The sequence below is a fragment of the Sardina pilchardus genome, chromosome 15, assembly GCF_963854185.1.
Source record: "Sardina pilchardus chromosome 15, fSarPil1.1, whole genome shotgun sequence".
NCBI lineage: Eukaryota > Metazoa > Chordata > Actinopteri > Clupeiformes > Clupeidae > Sardina > Sardina pilchardus.
This window is the reverse complement of record NC_085008.1, coordinates 17,105,181-17,122,615: the sequence shown is the minus strand read 5'-3', so window position 1 is coordinate 17,122,615 and position 17,435 is coordinate 17,105,181.

The following is a 17,435-nucleotide window of genomic DNA, read 5'->3' as shown; positions in this document are numbered from 1 at the left end:
TGGCATGAAATGTTTAAAAAAAAAAAAAAAAAAAAAAAATAGGCCTATCCCTAGAGAGTAAAAGAAAGCCTTCATGCGTTGCAACCTGTCTCCCAAGAATGAGTGGTCCAGTTAAGACAGGCAGCATTGCCAAGACGCATCAAACCACATACACGTCTCGTCCACGGGCCTTACGCTGTGCTATGTGGACCGTGAGTCTATGATTTAAAGCCCTGCTACATTAACAGAATTAGTCATGGCTGGGCAGAAGGAGGTGCTTGCTCGGACATATGGTGGCTTGGCCAGGGCCCAGCAGTAAATTTGGTTTATATTGAATGTGCCGTGGTAATGCAGCGTTGAATATTTCATTGTGAGCCCGTCGTGAGCGTCGCGGGCTTGTTTTGGTTCGGGAAGGTGGGAGCCTGCGAAAGCTCCGATGACTGACGGGCAGAACAAAAAAGGTTCCGAGCGTGAGTGGAACCAGCCACGGGCAGTGGGTAGAGAGGTCGACGGTTCTGCTCCAACGCTAGGCTGACACACTGATGAGAACCCGACCCGGGTGAGTGGGGGGGGGGTCCATTCTCTGTGCTAGCGCGGTGCGCCACTAGCCCCCGGAGGGGTCCGCAAATGCTGGGACTAGAATGGGTGGTCCCGATCCCCTCAGCCAGGCCACTGTGTACTGCTTTATCAAAAACACCTTCACCTGAGGCACCTTGGACCGGCTACTCTTAACGCTTCCCAGTCCCGCCCGTCGATAACAATCCCGGCTGTGGTGCTGCCAGGTTCTCATGCGTTGATCTCTCCCCCTCTGAACCCCCCCCCCCCCCCTCCCCCAAACAAGCGCCGTGACGCAGCACGTAATCATAAGCAGTCGACCAAGGTCAGGCGCGATTTTTCCAACGCTGACCCCTGCGGCAAACTCTCTCCGTATCGCCCACGAGATAAAAAAAAAAATAAAAATGAGGCACCAGAGCTTCTCGGTCCGTCGACCGGCACTCGCTCCGTTCGCAGGCCATTAGGACCCTGACAGAGCTGGGCGTGAGATCAGGGGGAGAGAGTGGCGGGGAGCGCGTGCCAGAATCACCTGGAGCAAACCGCGGCAGCGACGGCAGTGGAGGAGGAGGAGGAGGAGGAGGAGGGCGCAGATGTGCTGGCTCTCTGCACATAAACAGCACTGATGTCAGCATATAAGATAAAAGACAGAGCCGAGAAGAAGGCCTCCATTGTTGTCCACTGCAAACAGAAAAAAAAAATACTGACACAGGCTCGGGGAGGGAGCAAGGGGGTGTTTGGGGGAGGGGGGGGGTGGACCACAGGGAAAACCACTGAGAAGTCCTCTGCTCTACTCCCTATCTGCTCTATCCACGCCTGTCCTCACCTCTGAACAATTAGGCCCCATGTGTGAGAGGTGGAACTGATCATGGATGGATGGCGATAAGGCCAAACTACTGGAACGCCACAGGAAGATGGAGTGGGTCGAGGATAAATGGCGCAGAGAGATACGGAGACAAGATGATTGTGCTTTTCACAGATTCATTTTGGAAAACCGTCCTTGAGTTTATACGGTTTCCCATATAATTGTACAGTGTATAATATTGCAGTATATTTCACCGGAGTGTAAGGCTAGACATTTTTGGAACAAATATGATGGCTTTGTGATTTAAAGCACACAATAGACACACACGCACATACTCTCTCTCTCTCCCACACAAATACACTTTCTTTAACAGTGTGTCTTCCAGACACAAATACCAGATGTCCAGACAAATGTTTTGTATTTCCTTTTTGTTGGGACCATTTTCCACATTAGAATTAAAATATAGCACTTGATGTTTTATTACACAAATGGGATAAAATGGCCATTATTTTCCAAATTCTATCAACTTTGCTGTGTTCGCACTGTAAACTGTAAGAGGCCGATCTCGTGAGAGTGCAGGTGTGGGAAACAGTTACAAACAGCCATTTGAGATGAGACTCTTTCTTTGGAGTCAGAACCCGTTCCATTACACAGCAGAGTTTTCGCTCGTCAGCTCTTTCCTCCTCCATGTTAATCCTCTCTTCTTCACACTCTATCCTTCTTCTTCTCTCCTTTTCACTCTATCCCCTCTTTCCCTGTCTCAAACACACCTCCTCATCATTTCCCCTCCTCTATTTCTCTCTCCCCCTATTTCTTCCTCCCTCATCTCTCACTGCCTTAGTTTGGACCATCCACTCATTCACTACATAGTACACTATATAGTGAATAACCACTTTAGTAATTAATAATAATTATACTTAATGAATAATGACTACATTCACTACTAATAACTAATTAATAACTACAGCTATTAACTAATAGTGCACTATGTAGTGGTAGACTGGATGTTCCAGACACAGGCTCTTTCTCCCCTCTTCCTATCTCCACTCGCATCTTTCTCTTATTTTCCTCTCTGTCTGTCTTTCTCTCTCTCTCTCACCATGTTAACCACACTATCTTTCTTCTCCTCGCACACCATATCTGTTCACCACAGACTCTTTCGCTCTCTGTCTTTCTCTCTCATCCCTTTCTTTCTTTCTCTCCTCCTTCTCCTCCTTCCCCACTCCCTGCTCGTCTGTAGGACGTGAGTGCCCCTGCATCTGATGAGCAGATGGCGGGGGCGTTATTAGGTGTAATTGGTGGTAATCTCGGGCGATTTTTTATTTCGGTGACACTTCATTTTCTATAATTCTCGCCTCTGCCTTTTAAGTCACCTAAGCGCTGCGTTAAGTGGCGGACGGAGAGCGCCGCTTGTGCCAGTGTTTAATGTTTTCAAGTCTTCCGAGATGCCGGCAATGAGAAGCAGATGTGACCCGACCGGCCGGCCAGCCGTACGCTCAGGCAGCCGGTAACCACCCCACCACCACCACCACCACCACCACAACCCACCGCCATGCTCCTCACCACCCCCTCCTCGCTGCAGGCGTACAGTAGAGAGAGTGTTGCTCTCCGACGAGGGATATCGGGGGCCCCGACCGACGCACGTCAAACAACTGAACTCGAGGTATGACGAGCTGCCAAAGCCACAAGACAGACGCAGCTGGAAATCTGCAGTGACACCAGCGAGCTCCGAGTGCTTCGGCTGCGCGAGTCGTGCCATTAACGCCTCAGACAGTTCATAATGATCAGCTATAATTTACTCGCGTCTTCACTCGCCCTGCTGGCCTGACTCAACAAACATGGTCAGACATCAGGCCACAAATATGGGGGATGGGAGACCTCTGGGGATATACTGTCTCTCTTTATTTTTCTTTTTTATCTATCGCTCTCTCTCTCCCTCTCTCTCTCTCTCTCTCTCTTCATTCTTGCTTGACACGACTTTTCGTCCGGTGTGCAGATGTTGTGTATTACAGTCGAAAGCCTTTTCCGTGTTTAAATCTCATAACTCATGTCTATATTTGTGTCTGCGCACAGGCCCGGAACTTATTTGTTTGCTTAGTAATGGATGTATGATTGAAAACCTGCGGGCACGAGTAAATGAAAAATAACAAAGTCCCAGGAAAGGCTCCTTTAAACAGGTGCCTCACGGAAAGAGAAGGGAGTGGGGGGAAGGGAGGAGAAATTCGAATTAAATTAGGAGCACAGAGATGTCTCTGTTTTTGTCACAGGATTACTCTGGTACCACCAGACATGGGGGATTACAGAGGGGATGAAATCGGTTGGTTATGGCAGATTTTGGCCACGGTCAAACAGCAACCACAAGTTTGATTTTCACCGAGCTGCATGTCTCAGAAAACAAGGTGATGGTAACCTGATAAATATTTGCAATAGAGTAGTAAATGACATACATATTCCTCCATTTCCCTTCCAGCTCAGTCTGATCTCTAAGCCAGCACTTAACAAAAGACAATATTACTTCAGGAGAACACAAAACAAGAGAGGAATTTAATTCTATCTCAAAAAGAAAAAAAAAAAGAAGCTATATATAAATTGAAAGATTTACTATATCAAATACCAAACCGGTTTGCTCCTAAATCTGCTAAAATCAGATCGTATTACTGTCTACATGGCTGGAAAACGGGACAGATGTTTGAAGGCAGCAAACTCTCGTAGGGTTTCAGTGGCTGAAAACCCAGAGCACTGACCGCAGTCTCCCGAACACAAACAAACAGCGACCAGCAACTGCACCACTCCCACAGTCCAATGGCTTAACCGCATGGCTGGACAGAGGGAACCTTGTAAATCAAAGCCCACACTGGATAAAGCATTACATGGCGATTTGAAGCCCAAGTAACGTCTCTACACACACACACACAATATCTCACTGACACACACACACACACACACACACCATCTCTCTCTCTTTCTCTCATACACACACACACACACACACACACACACACACACACACACACACAAATGCCAGATGCATTAGTGGGCCTCAAACAAGCCGTCTCGTCCCTGATTGAAGCCGCAGCCAATGAGAGGCTCGACTAAACGACTGCAGACGCGTAGGCGGTGGGGATGGGGTTGGGGATGGTGGTGGGGGGTAGCCAACCTCACCGTGTCTACCTTGGCTGGTAATTACTACCTTACACTTGTGCATGCCACCACCTGGTGGTCAGTGGATGTCACTGGTGGTGCCCGGCAGTCTCCCTGCGGCGGACGCGCGTGGGCGACCGGTGGCAGTCGTGGCAGCCGCCACCTCGACAGCGGACCACCCTTGGTTGCTAGAGCATTTCCAGTAAAGCGGGGGCTGACACATACATACAGTACACACACACACACACACACACACACACACACACACACACTAAATTGCACACACGTCCATTACGGCTCATGAGAGGACTGCTTTTCATCAGCACAGAGACTTCCCCCGAGAGACCTGTCCCGCTGTCACACTGACTCAGCCCATCAATCTCTCTCTCTCCCTCTCTCTCTCTCTCTGTCTTTCTCTCCCTCCCTACTCTCTCTCACTCACTCTCTGAAGGGCCATTAAAATCTCCAGTCTAAAGACCTGGACCCTACTGCTCATTACGGGGCAACAAGTCTATTTGTTCACAGCACAATTAAAGTCAGGCACTGTTGCTAATCCTCTTCCTCGTTAATCACGACGGCCTGTTCGCCCTCCAGCTCACCATCATCGGCCCTTTTCACGGAGGCTTTTCACGCACGCAGCACCCCGACTGCTGTTGCATCACTCTTCCAGTCAGCGTTTGTGTGTGTGTGTGTGTGTGTGAGTGTGTGTGTGCGTGTGTGTGACTGTGCGCGTGTGTTTGTGTGTGTGTGTGTGTCAGCGTTGGACGCGGAGCGCGTATAGTGAGCCAGATCCGAAGGCAAAAAGGAGGAGTGAGGGAAGGAGGGAGAGGAAGAGAGAAAGAGTGGGAGAGAGAGGGAGTCAGCGTGAGTGAGTGTGTGAAATGAAGAGCATGAAGGACAGATGGAGTGTCTGTGTGTGTGTGTGTGTGTGTGTGTGTGTGTGTGTGTGTGTGTGTAGTAGTAGGGAGTGTGAGAATGAGTTTAGATGTAAGAGTTGACAGTAGGCAGAGCGTTAGAAAGAGAAAGTGTGTGTGTGTGTGTGTGTGTGTGTGTGTGCGTGTGTGAGTGAGTGAAAGAGAACGAGCAAGTGAGTGAGACTATGTGTGAGAGAGTAGTGTGTATGGGTATGTGTATGTGTGTATGTGTGTGGGGTGGGGTGGGTTGCTGTCTGAGAGATGGCTCGGAGTAGGAGCCGGTTCCAGACATGACAGCAGTCCCCTGGCCGCGTGTCAGACAGCTTTACGAGGCAGGTGAGCGCAGCTGAGCCGAGCGGAGCGGAGCCGCGCGGTGTGGCGAGCTGAAAGCGCCCATAGAGCCGGCAGGCAGCCGGCAGGCAGGACGCAGTTCAAACGCCCGGGCCGCGGAAAATACAGCCCACATGGGAGCGCCGAGAGCGCCGGCAGCATCGCGCAGACCAGACCAGACCAGACCAGCGCGGCGCGGCGCAGCTCGGCTCCCAGCGCTGAGAACGTCCCACTGCCCAGGCAGAGCCGAGGCTCGGCTGCCGAGGATGACGATGATGTGTGTGCACACAGTCTCGCTGGCTTCCCGCACCACTCGTAAAAACAGAGGATGAAGAAGGAGGCTCTTTTTTTTCTTTTTTTTTTTCTTTACAGATTTTATAGATAAGAAATCCCCTCTTTCAGACATCCTGTGGTTAATTGCTAGGAAATGACAAATCACACATGAAATCCAGAGTACTCCACTGGATGACATAACAGGCCCCTCATACTTTGAATGCCCTCGCCAAACTACAGTACTTCCCCATTTGATTTATTTCCTATCATCCAATAACATACCATCCCTGCTTCATCCCACAGACTACACACACACACACACACACACACACACACACACACACACACTAGCAGTGTTCATCGTAGCTGCTCTGGGTGTTGCTCAAGTTGGCATAGAGTGCAGAGCGGCTTCATATTGGGGGCACCTAGAGCCCCCAGTCCCACTCTGCCTGTTCTGTGGGCCTTTTTATTGCATCCTCACTGCTCTGCTGGGCTCTGTAAAAACAAAGAGACCAGAGTCCCGCTGATACGGAGAGAGCCTTGTAGAACTCAAGAGCTGCAGCGGCAAAGTGTGTCTTTGTGATTGTGTGTGTGTGTGTGTGTGTGTGTGTGTGTGTGTGTCCCAATGTAATATCTGCAAGTTAGAGTGTGTAAAATTGCACAGGATAAGCATGTGCATGTGTGGCTCGTGTGCAACCCAAAGTGTGATGTGCAGCATCTGCATGTGTGAGTTTGTGTGTGTGTTATGTGTTTTTAAACAAGAGTGTGACCCGTGGGGCACTAACAGAAGTGTGAACTGTGTGTGTGAATGTGTGTGTGTGTAAGTGTGTGTAAGCGTGCGTGCGTGTGTGTGTGTGTGTGCATGTGTGTGTGTCTGCTCCTTTGTATAATCAGTCTTGAGAATAACCGTGGCGTATAAATCTGCTGTGACAAAATAAACAGACGAGCGTTTGCGCAGAAATTGAGCCTTCCTCTGGAACAAAAGGCCTCAGTTTCTCCCTGGGCCTGCATAAGCCATATTAAAATACTTTCGTATTCCCTGTGAAACCCAGGTGAAATTACTGCCATTTGTACAACATCATTTCACGCTAAACTTGCTTTGTCAGAATTACAGTAATAACTTTATAAAGCTGTCTTATCCAAAACGCCCCCATCGCAGAAATTGATTTTGTATAGTCCTTGTATCTGATCCAATAATCTGTATATCACATCGAAGCTAGGCCATGAGCTGGAAGCCTTAACTTCTCTCTTCATTTCGACGGGCTTCTGCAGAATTAAACCAAAGAATAAAGTGAGTACAACTTCAAGTAAAAACATAATGTGATTGACTTTTGCTTTATTTAAGAGACAGAATACTCTCACTCATTTCAGTCTTTAATTTATTTTATAAATGCATTTATTTTTTTATTACAACTTTCTTTTCAGGAAAGTGTAAAGGTCCAGCAATGGGTGCCCAGATTCAGGCCTGAGGCTGGAGGCAGTGATGGTCACTAATGGAGCTGTGTAAGCACTGCCCTGGGTCCCACGCGAGGCCAGGACTCACAGCCTGACTGGGCAGAAAAGAGAGAGAGAAAGAGTCAGGGAGAAAGAGAGAGAGAAAGAGAGAGAGAGAGAGGGAGAAAGAGAGAGAGCTGCAGCACAGGGAAGCACGCAAGAGAGAGAGAGAGAGAGAGAGAGAGAGAGAGAGAGAGAGAGAGAGAGAGAGAGAGAGAGAGAGAGCACAACGAGAGCGAGAGCCGCTTGTAGCCAGTTCTCCAATATTTACAAGCAGGCCCGAAATCTGTGAGAGAATACGATTGAACGCAGATGGCAGGAAATTCCTCCGAAATGACAGTGGCCAAGCCTGACCGCAAAACATGAGAATAACCTCACGAGGCAGATGCAAAGAGGCACATCGTATGGAATCCTTCCCTATGCAATTTGCCCGTCTGTCATTGATTACCGCTCTGACAAGGGTGAAGATTTACAGGACTTCTGTAAAACAAGTAATCAATTTGCAACAATTATTGTATATATTTAATGGTTTTTGCAAAGGGGGTTTCCTGTGTCCTCTCAAAAAAAAAAAAAAGAGCCAAGGAGATGGGATGCCTGGGGAATTCCCATGACAGCTGCACCGTCTAATACAGAGGTTGGATTTAAGTGGTCGTAATTATGTCGCAATTAAACGGAACAACATTCGAAAATGATTATATTGTTACCTACGCAGTGTATGTTAATCTGTAATCCTTCAACGGGATGCTAGTTATTTGTTTTTATTTTTTTCAAAAGGTGGTGAGGTGGTGCTGTGAGGGGGGGGGGGGGGGTGTAGTGAAACAGATGTTTACGTGTGGAATGCAAAAAAAAGAGAGAGAATCATATTTCGCTTCCTACTTTTGTTATGATTGTCTGTGCAGAGAAAAATAATGGAACCTTTCTTTCTGAATAAGATACGTTCAAAGCGCTAGCAGTAATTGGTTTGGCTTTGATGTTGGCTGGCTGAGGTCGGGATGGAATGTTTCTGTCCAGTCTACACACTGGGTATTGGGTAGTCAGAGTGATTAAGAAATGACTTGGCCCATAATGTTTCTCTTTGAGGGGAGACTTGGGTTTGCTCTTTTTTTTCTTCCTAGAGAAATGATACGATTTGCTTTGACAACAGAGGCAAGGAAGCAGTGGGCTTTTATTTTTATTTGATTATTCATCTTGTTTCATGTTCCTGTTTTCCGTGCCCTTCCATACGGCACACAAGGATGGCTCGTCCAAGCCGAAACAAGAACTTAATCCCTCTGAATATCCTAAAACAAATGTTATCTTTAAAACTGGAGACAGATGACTGGGTTAACCATCCCATCCCGCCCCCAACCCCCCCCCCCCCCCCCCATTCACAATCCACTGCAACTGACTCAGTATCAGTCACTGACTCAAGTCTGAGAGATGAAACATTGCACCTTTGAAGGAAAAGAGAGAGGGGAAGGTTTGCTGATTCGGTTATTAGGAGTAGAATGAAGTATGACGTGTTTCAAAGTCAGAGGTGGAATGCAAGTACACAGAGAGCTGCCGATTCCCTAGTGGATCTTTTAATAGGCCCAAAAGACTGCAACTCTCTAACTTCAAAAGAACCTTAATGAGATGAGGCATTCCACTTTATAAAGTGCATTAATGTGAAGCACTGTTTGAAATGATGCCTACCTACACCTATTCATGGGCACTGACTGCTACCATTTAAGGTATTCTCTCTCACCAAGACCAGAACACACACCACGTCCCATTTCTTCTCTTGACACCGTTTGCTCTCCTCTCAACTCCCAGCCCCCCCAAACTTCAGACTTTTGCCCCCTTTGCAACCTGATAGGGAACAATTCACCGGACAATATCCACCATCATCCATCAAACCTCATCCTACATCAATCTCACAGCGCAGCCTTCCCCAGAGAGGCAGTGTGAAAGTGGGGTCCGTCCGTAAAGATGGAGGGGGAACCCTTGGTGGTGGGGCTGCACTTGAGAAATGATGACTGGGGTCTCACAGCGCCGTTTGGAGACCCCGGAGGGGACATGGCTCCACGACGCAGAAGTGTGGAAACAACGCTGAATCTTTTAGTCGCGCAGAGGCGAGGGCCGAAAGGCCAGCCTCGTAAATATCTGTAAAGCTATTTACACAGAGAGAGAGAGGGAAAGTGACAGAGAGAGAGAGAGAGAGAGGGGAGCAGGGTTGATAGAGATATACAGACAGAGACAGACAGAGAGAGAGAGAGTGTGTGAGAGAAAGAGAGAGCGAGAGTGAGAGAAAGAAAGCGAGAGAAAGAAAGAGAGCGAGAGAGTGACGATGGGAGTCGGGTCAGACAGGCCCACCCTGGCAGGGTTTTATGAGCGAATCCATTCTCACTGGGCAGACGGCTGGACGTGCGAGTGCTCGTGGGCACCCCCCTCCATCACCCCCCTAATCCCCCCCTCCACCCCGTCCCATTGCTCCCCCCCCCCCCCCCCCCACCACCCCACCCCTCGCCCCCTGTGTTTAATGGCTGTTAAAAGTCATAACATGCCTCGTATTATTACATTTCCTCTCTGGGGGCACGCTCCCAACTGTCTGCCCCGCAAATCAGCGTTGAGCCGGGCAGCCCTGCTCAAACAGGCGCCAGTGCCCCGGCCCATGGGCTTCAGGGTCAGGGGACCACAGGCCACGGAGGGGATCCGCACCACAGAGGGGGGGCCCTGGAGAGGCCCCTGAGCCAACCCGGCGAGGAAGACACAGGACAGGAGTGAAGCGTGCTGCTGAAAGACTGAAGAAGGTAATGCAGAGGTGGAAGGATCACAGTGTAGTCTGTGTGTGTCTCTCTTTCTGTGTGTGTGTGTGTGTGTGTGTGTGTGTGTGTGTGTGTGTGTGTGTCTATGTAAGTGTAGGTGTGTGCACGTGCATGCTGGAATACTGAGGAAGGTGATGTAGAGATTGAAGTGTTACATTGTGGAATGACTGTGCATAAGTGTGTGCATAAGCGTGTGTGTGTGGGCACGCGCATGTGTGTGTGTGTCTGGTTGTCTATGTGTGTGTGTGTCTGTGTGTGTGTGTGTGTGTGTGTGTGTGTGTGTGTGTGTGTGTGTGTGTGTATGTGTGTGTGTGCCTCTCTGTGTGTCCGTGCATCTGTGCGTCTGTGCATGCTGAAATACTGGGTAAGATATTGCAGAGGTTGGAGTGCCACGTTGCTACATTGTGACATGCTGGTCTAGTGTAGCTGTTTGCCATGTTTTGCAACTCTTCTGTGCTTGTCTCCGCCATGTGTTGTCTGTCATGTGCTGTTGTGTTGTTGTCCTGTTGTGTTTTCCTCACTACGCCTGGTTTGTTTGGAATTACCACTTGGGGATAAATAAATGTTTTTTTTTATTGATTTATAGTTTGTGAGTGAGTGAGTGTGTGTGTGTGTGTGTGTGCGTGTGTGTATGTTTGTGTGTGTATGTTTTATGCAAACATACCTATGCCCTGGTGCGTCTGGTTTGGAGATTAATGCGCATAACAGTTAAACATGTACTTCAGCGTAACATAATATCAGAATAAGTAAATATGAGCGTTAGTGGGACCACTCAGAAGTTTTATGTGTCCTTGGTACTCGTGCTGTAACAATCCACTAAAACTGCTTTGGGAAACAAAAACAATATGGGCCGACAATGCTGGAGTTGTGCTGGGAGCCAGCGCCGAAAACAGCTGGCCGTGTTTGGAATTGATTTGTCATCAGCTCGGCACAGAGACAAATAGCGCATAATTATCCAATTGTTTTAATATTAATTGAGAGCGCCTCGTCTGTTTAATTTATGTGCCAGATATGTTCTGCTGGCCAGATTGGGGGGATAAAATGCGATGGGATTCTCTCAAGGTTGTAAGCAGTACCATGTGTCAGGTTTTTCACATACCCTGGCATTCATGCCTCTTTCATGAACTATAAAACATATTTATTTCGACCCTGAGCTTTTCCAGCGCAGACTCCAAACTCCATAAAAAGGTTTGTTTTTCATTTATTTTTACAAGCAGAACTTTGAAATGCAAATGTTTGTTTCCTCGGGAGTGGGAGACTGAAAAGCAGGTTTTTTAAAAAGTTAAATTCGAAGTGAAATATGAATTCTCCCCATTTTACATCACCCTTAACACAAACATACAAAGAAGGGAGTGGAAAAAAAAAAAGCTCTTGATGGCAAGCCCCCGCTGCCACTCGCTGCGCGCTCTTAAATGAGTGTACTTTGGCAGGTGGTCCCCCACAAACAGATCGGCCCCTGATCCGAGCCAGATCCGAGCCGGATCCGCTTCTGAACCATCTGCAGTTGGCTTACAGACGCCTGATTTGTGGCTCTCTGGTTCGACCCAGTTCATGCTTCTGTGCGCCTGAGACTTGCACAGGACTGCCATTGCCACTGAGGGTTGATTTATGAGTATGCAGGCAGCACTCTGTATTACTGTAAAGTGACGTTCTTCAGCTACGTGCTCCAGCAGATTCACACTAAAGTCACACAACAGATGCACACAGAAGTCACACTGTTCACAAAAATGCTAAGCTTTAGTTCTTCTCCCTTAATTGTGACTCCTGGAACTACCAGTGCTAATTTTTTTGTGATCATGTCTGACCACGGCCAACACATGTCAGATAAATATTCCTGGCTGACGTAAAATAGTTTCAGGCAACGGGGCCTACCGCTCGAGTTCTTAGCCCAATGTATTCTCACTCAGGTACTTGGAACAAATACATTTAAAATGTTCCAAGAAAAGGAATTACTAGAGTTACTAACTTACAGCCAAAATCACCAGAACTGTCAGAGTGAAATTCAGCCTCTGCTAACCTAGCAACCAAACAGTCCAAACAGTCTTCATTACGACCTAATAAATGCCATTTTGATTAGATTTCCTGCGAATACTATAAAAACATGACACAATGTAAAGTCATCTCGTTAGGATGGAAGGATTTTTACATTTCACTGCCCTTGGGCAAGTCCAGAAAAGACAATCCCTCCATTTGTCACTGCAGCACAGCCAAAGCTATATGGAGCCAATTAGCACACAAAGTGGTCTGAAGATGCGGCTAACCCCATGTAAACAAAGAGAGCGTATGAAACTACAATGCACACAGTCCTCCCCAAGATGTGTGGCTGGCTGCCTTCTGGTTTTGTGGAATGGAAACCATGTTTCCAAAAGCCCTGTGCTCATCTGAAGACCTAGAAGGATTTCTGAGAGAGATAGAGGGTGGGGAAGAGGGGAGGGTGGGGGGACCGTTTAGTGGAAGGCCACAAAAATGAAACCGTATGCTTTCTTGCGCTTTAAAACCATGTCCTGTGATAAGATGTTTGTCTCAATCACGTCCTAAATTGTGTAAAGAGAAAACCTCTGCGCAGCTGGTAAACTTAGGTGATTCAATTGTTTTCATATTAAAGGAAGTGTGTGTGTGTGTGTGTGTGTGTGTGTGTGTGTGTGTATTAGTGTATGTGTGTGTGTGTGTGTGTGTGTGTATGTGTGTGTTTGTGTTCCTGTGTGTGTGTTTGTGTCTAGAACCACATGTGTATATGTGGGTTTTGTGTGTAGTCAGCATGAAACCAAAAGAGATCAGCATTCTGCTGGTTCTCGTTACCCTGGGAGCCAATAGTAAACACAATTGAACAGATAGCCATCTGAAGCTGTAGATGTTTCAAAGGCATATGCTTTGGATTCAAGATGGCTCCTCTATTTCTTTCTAGCTCTCTCTCTCACTCTCTCTCTCTTTCTTTCTTTCTCCTTCTCTTTTTTTGAATAATGAAAGCCTTCCTGGCTGTAGCTGTGGACCACGCTAAACAACAGCCACCCTTCAACAACTCTGTGCGGCCCTATGCCGGCAGCCCCCGTTCCTGACACACTGTCTGCCCTGACAGCACAGCCACGTGTGTATGTGTGTGTGTGAGTGTGTGAGAGTGTGTGTGTGTGTGTGTGCCTAGGCCCCGCCGCTCCTCCGGGCCACGCAGCAGGTACTTGTTAGTGGCTGTTTGATTCGCGTCTTGTCTCTCACTGAGGCCCGTTCCCGAAACAGAGGCTGTTTTGACTCGGCCATCTTCTGAGAGGGCCCCGGCGTGGAGACGCGCAGCATTTGCTAAAGATTAGCGGCCTAGGCCCCGGTCTACTGTGCTCGTTCCTGGGGGTCAGGCAGAGTGCAGGGCCCAGGACATCGGGGGGGTGGGGGTGGTGGGGGGGAAACCCGTCCACGTCTCTTCCCTATCGCCACATCTGCAGCAGGACAGGACCGGTGGAGCGGCAAGCGGATCGTGTGGGGCGGTAATGTGATTACGCTCTGCGCGGCGCGGTGGACATGACCTTGTGGCACAGGTCAGGCTTTTAGTCGTGCTCTTGCAAAACCTCCATGTAACAGGACAGGACAAGCAAGGGGGTTTTCGACTGTTTTTCTTTTTTGGGGGGGGGGGGGGGGGGGTTGTTGCTGGTTTGTGTTCCTGCTGTTTGGTGTTTGTCACTGTTGTTGCACAGTGCTGAGCTATCGAACTGTCACTTTGTCTTTTAGCCTGAATAGCGAATGTGCTTTGCCACATTGGATAAGCCCCAAATGGGGGATGGGAGGGAAATAATGTCGAATAACGCAAAAGGAAAAAAAAAACGAAAGGGAGCACATGGTCTTAACCGATCATTAGCCAAGAGAATAAATGCAAACCAACTGTCCGGGAACAATAAAATAATTTGTCAAGGGAAAAGGGTTCAGATAAATTCTGCAAAGCATTTTCCAACGGGCCTGAGCCAATGGGGACTGGAGCCAGCTTCTCTGCACCTGGCTGTCAGAATCGTCCTGCTGCCTCGCTTTTGTTTCACTTTAATACAGAGATGATTACATCACTTCCAAAACGCAACGCTGCTGATTGCAGTTGTTATCAGGACGAGTCAACATGTGTTCCGCGCAAAAGACTTTTTAAGGGCAGGAGTTAAACAAACAAGAACCAAAACGCTACAAAAGAGGAAAAACTTCAGAAAGTGGGTGGGGGTGGGGGTGGGGGGAGGGGGCAAAACAAAACAACTTATGACTCAGCCCTCCGAACACTGACTGGGGATGGAGCCAGACTCAACCTCTGCTCTGCAATGCTCTTGTCAGAAAGTCGGAGTGATATATAAGAAACCGTTTCCTGTTGCGTGTACTCCTAAATGGGAGCCCTGTGATTCCAGGCGTCCTTTACATGTAGATCCAGGAATGCCAGCAAATCAGTTATATGGCGTGGCTTCCCTTCATGGGCCGTGCCTCTGTCGTAAAGGGCGAGCGCCGAGCCAAGCCGAGGGCCGTAAACGTCAGGCTCGGTCCAGAGTACAGGAGGACAGCGCAGTGACCTGGTTCTGATTAGAGCCGGATTGTTTTCTTTTCCACTTTCACTGCAGCCAGATCGAGAAAAAAGGAACCCCCCCCCCCCACTCTCACTCACACACACACACACACACACACACACAATAGTCCCTCAACTGCCCAGCTTTCTTTCTACTACACCAATCCAACCCCCCCCACCCCATCCACCCCCCCGAACAAATACTTCCATGCTCACGATCGCCTTACAAAGGATCATGTCTTCTTTTTTTTCCCAGCGAGAGGCAGACATGCCTTGGCCCAATCAGGAGCGTGGACGCAGGACCCAGGGATCGCGCGTGACAGAAAGCTCAACACAAAAGCCGACCGACGCGCGGCAGCTCCCTGACAGCTCCGGCCCGCGCTCCCGCGCTTCAGAGCCAGCGCCGCTTGTTGTGCTTGCTCCTGTCTGTCTGTCTGTCTGTCTGTCTGTCTGTCTGTCTGTCTGTCTGTCTGCCTCCCCCTGCGCCTCCAGCTAAGAGCCGGGAGCACACGTTACCACTAATTCCCCCCATAACACACCACGCACACGCACACTGCTAAGAACCCCCCCCTCACACACACACACACACACACACACACACACACACACAGACACACACTCGCACAGACACTTGAGAAGTTCAAGGAGATCCTTAAGTGTCCAAATAGACTGATTGCTTTTCAGCCACCTCTCCATAGGCTCACTGCTCCTGGCTGCTGGAGGAGGTGTGTGTGTGTGTGGGGGGGGGGGGGGGGGAATTGGCAGCTGGCTGAATGGAAGGACTCGAGTGCTCAAAGCGGGTCGGTAGGTGAGGAAAACACAAAAGCAAACACACTTTTACGACTGAAGTAAACTGAAAATAAACGGCGCCCTGGAGCTCGCTGAGTGGCCAGATGAAACGAAGATGAGTGCATTCGCACACATGCCGCGCGGCGCGAGTGGGCTTTTCTCCCCTCCCCTCCGCGCTGGAAAACTCTGGGGCTCACGAGGGATCCTGGAAATCTCATCTGCGAGAAGCGGTCGGCCGAAAGCCTTGAGGGTACGACCATAGAGGGGGGGAATATTTGTGGGAAGGTGATAAGTCAGCGAAAAATCCAAAAGTTGAAGTCACCATTGATTCCTCAAATTCCACTGCCTCGGTTCAAGACTTTGGGCTCTTCATTTTGCTCTCTTCACTTAAGTTGGACTCCTAAAATAGCCATTTCTCATCAGGCGTCTGTCACATTCGTGTCTAAAGGTTAATGGAATAAAAAGTCCAACAAACCAGACTCTTAGCCTCAGATGGAGAACGAGAGCTGGGACTGTGGGAGCAGGCCTACTCGCACTAGATCAAGGGTTCTTTGGGGAGGGGGGAAAAAAAGGTCCTCTACAGTGTAAGTAGAGAACAGAGGACTGTATCTACGAAATTAAGAGCAAGCGTCTGTGTCGTGGGAAACTGCGTCTGTCTTATCATGACTTGCAATCTCCCCTTCCAGATTATTAACCCGAACGCGCAGCGTCTCTCATTTCAAATATCGTTTAAGTCTGCAAAAATAACCCCAAGCAGTCCAGAGGAGATCACAGTACTGGCTGCATGCCCCCATCTTTTTATTAACATCCAGAGTTGTTCAGGCCCATGGCTCTCTCTTCCCCTTTGGATCCCTGCTGCACTGACTAACCTGGCCATAGTGTTTGCCCCAACATTCACACCACACACACACACACACACACACACACAGACACACAGACACAGACACACACACACACACACACACACAAACAAAAAAACCCCGACAACTCCCACACAGCGCACAGTGGCCAGAGATTTCACGGCGTCAGATTCAGTCCAACCGAACTTGGATTTTTTTTTACGACCCTGGCTACTGAAAACAGTGGAGGCGCGATAAAATGAAGCACACGCTGTTACACCAGTCGTTAAAGTTGTGAGCGAGTTTATCATGATCAGAGATTATCACTGACCTCATCCCCCCCGAAACTGGTGGAAGGGGCACCACTCAGGCCGGCGTCCCATGAAAAGACCCACTTGTCAGAAAGAGAGAGAGAGAGAGAGTGCGCGAGAGAGGAGAGAGAGAGAGAGAGAGAGAGAGAGAGAGAGAGAGAGAGAGAGAGAGAGAGAGAGAGAGACCTGACTTCACTAGCACTGCTATTCCAAGGGGCTCTTAATACAGTGTGGAGTTGTGCCCAAGCAAAGCATTCAAAACAGCAGGATGTGGATGCTTTTCAGCTCCTATTAGCCACTCTGAAATCACACTCTTTCCATTCCCCCTTCAACCCTACATGACATCATCATCGGCGACGGCCATATATTACGCAGCTGACATCAATCTCCAGCTTTTTGAGAGGAAACGGTCATCGCTGCGCCTTTACATATTTTTGCAAACATACTGTATACATTTCCAAGCGCAAGCTAGCCCTGAGGCCTAGCGTTTGTAAATGCCCCCGCGTGCGGCTTCAGCTGCCGAGACGTTTTGACAGCCGATAGCTCTCTCGTCACATAACTCACCACTGTTTCCACGGGCAAAGTGTTTTCATTTGAAACAAGCTGAATTCTCCCCACTCATGCGCAGTTATTAGACCAAGAAATGGTCCTGAGTGTAATTTAATATCACACCGCTATGGCTGCACTGGACCGAACCACTGAGGGA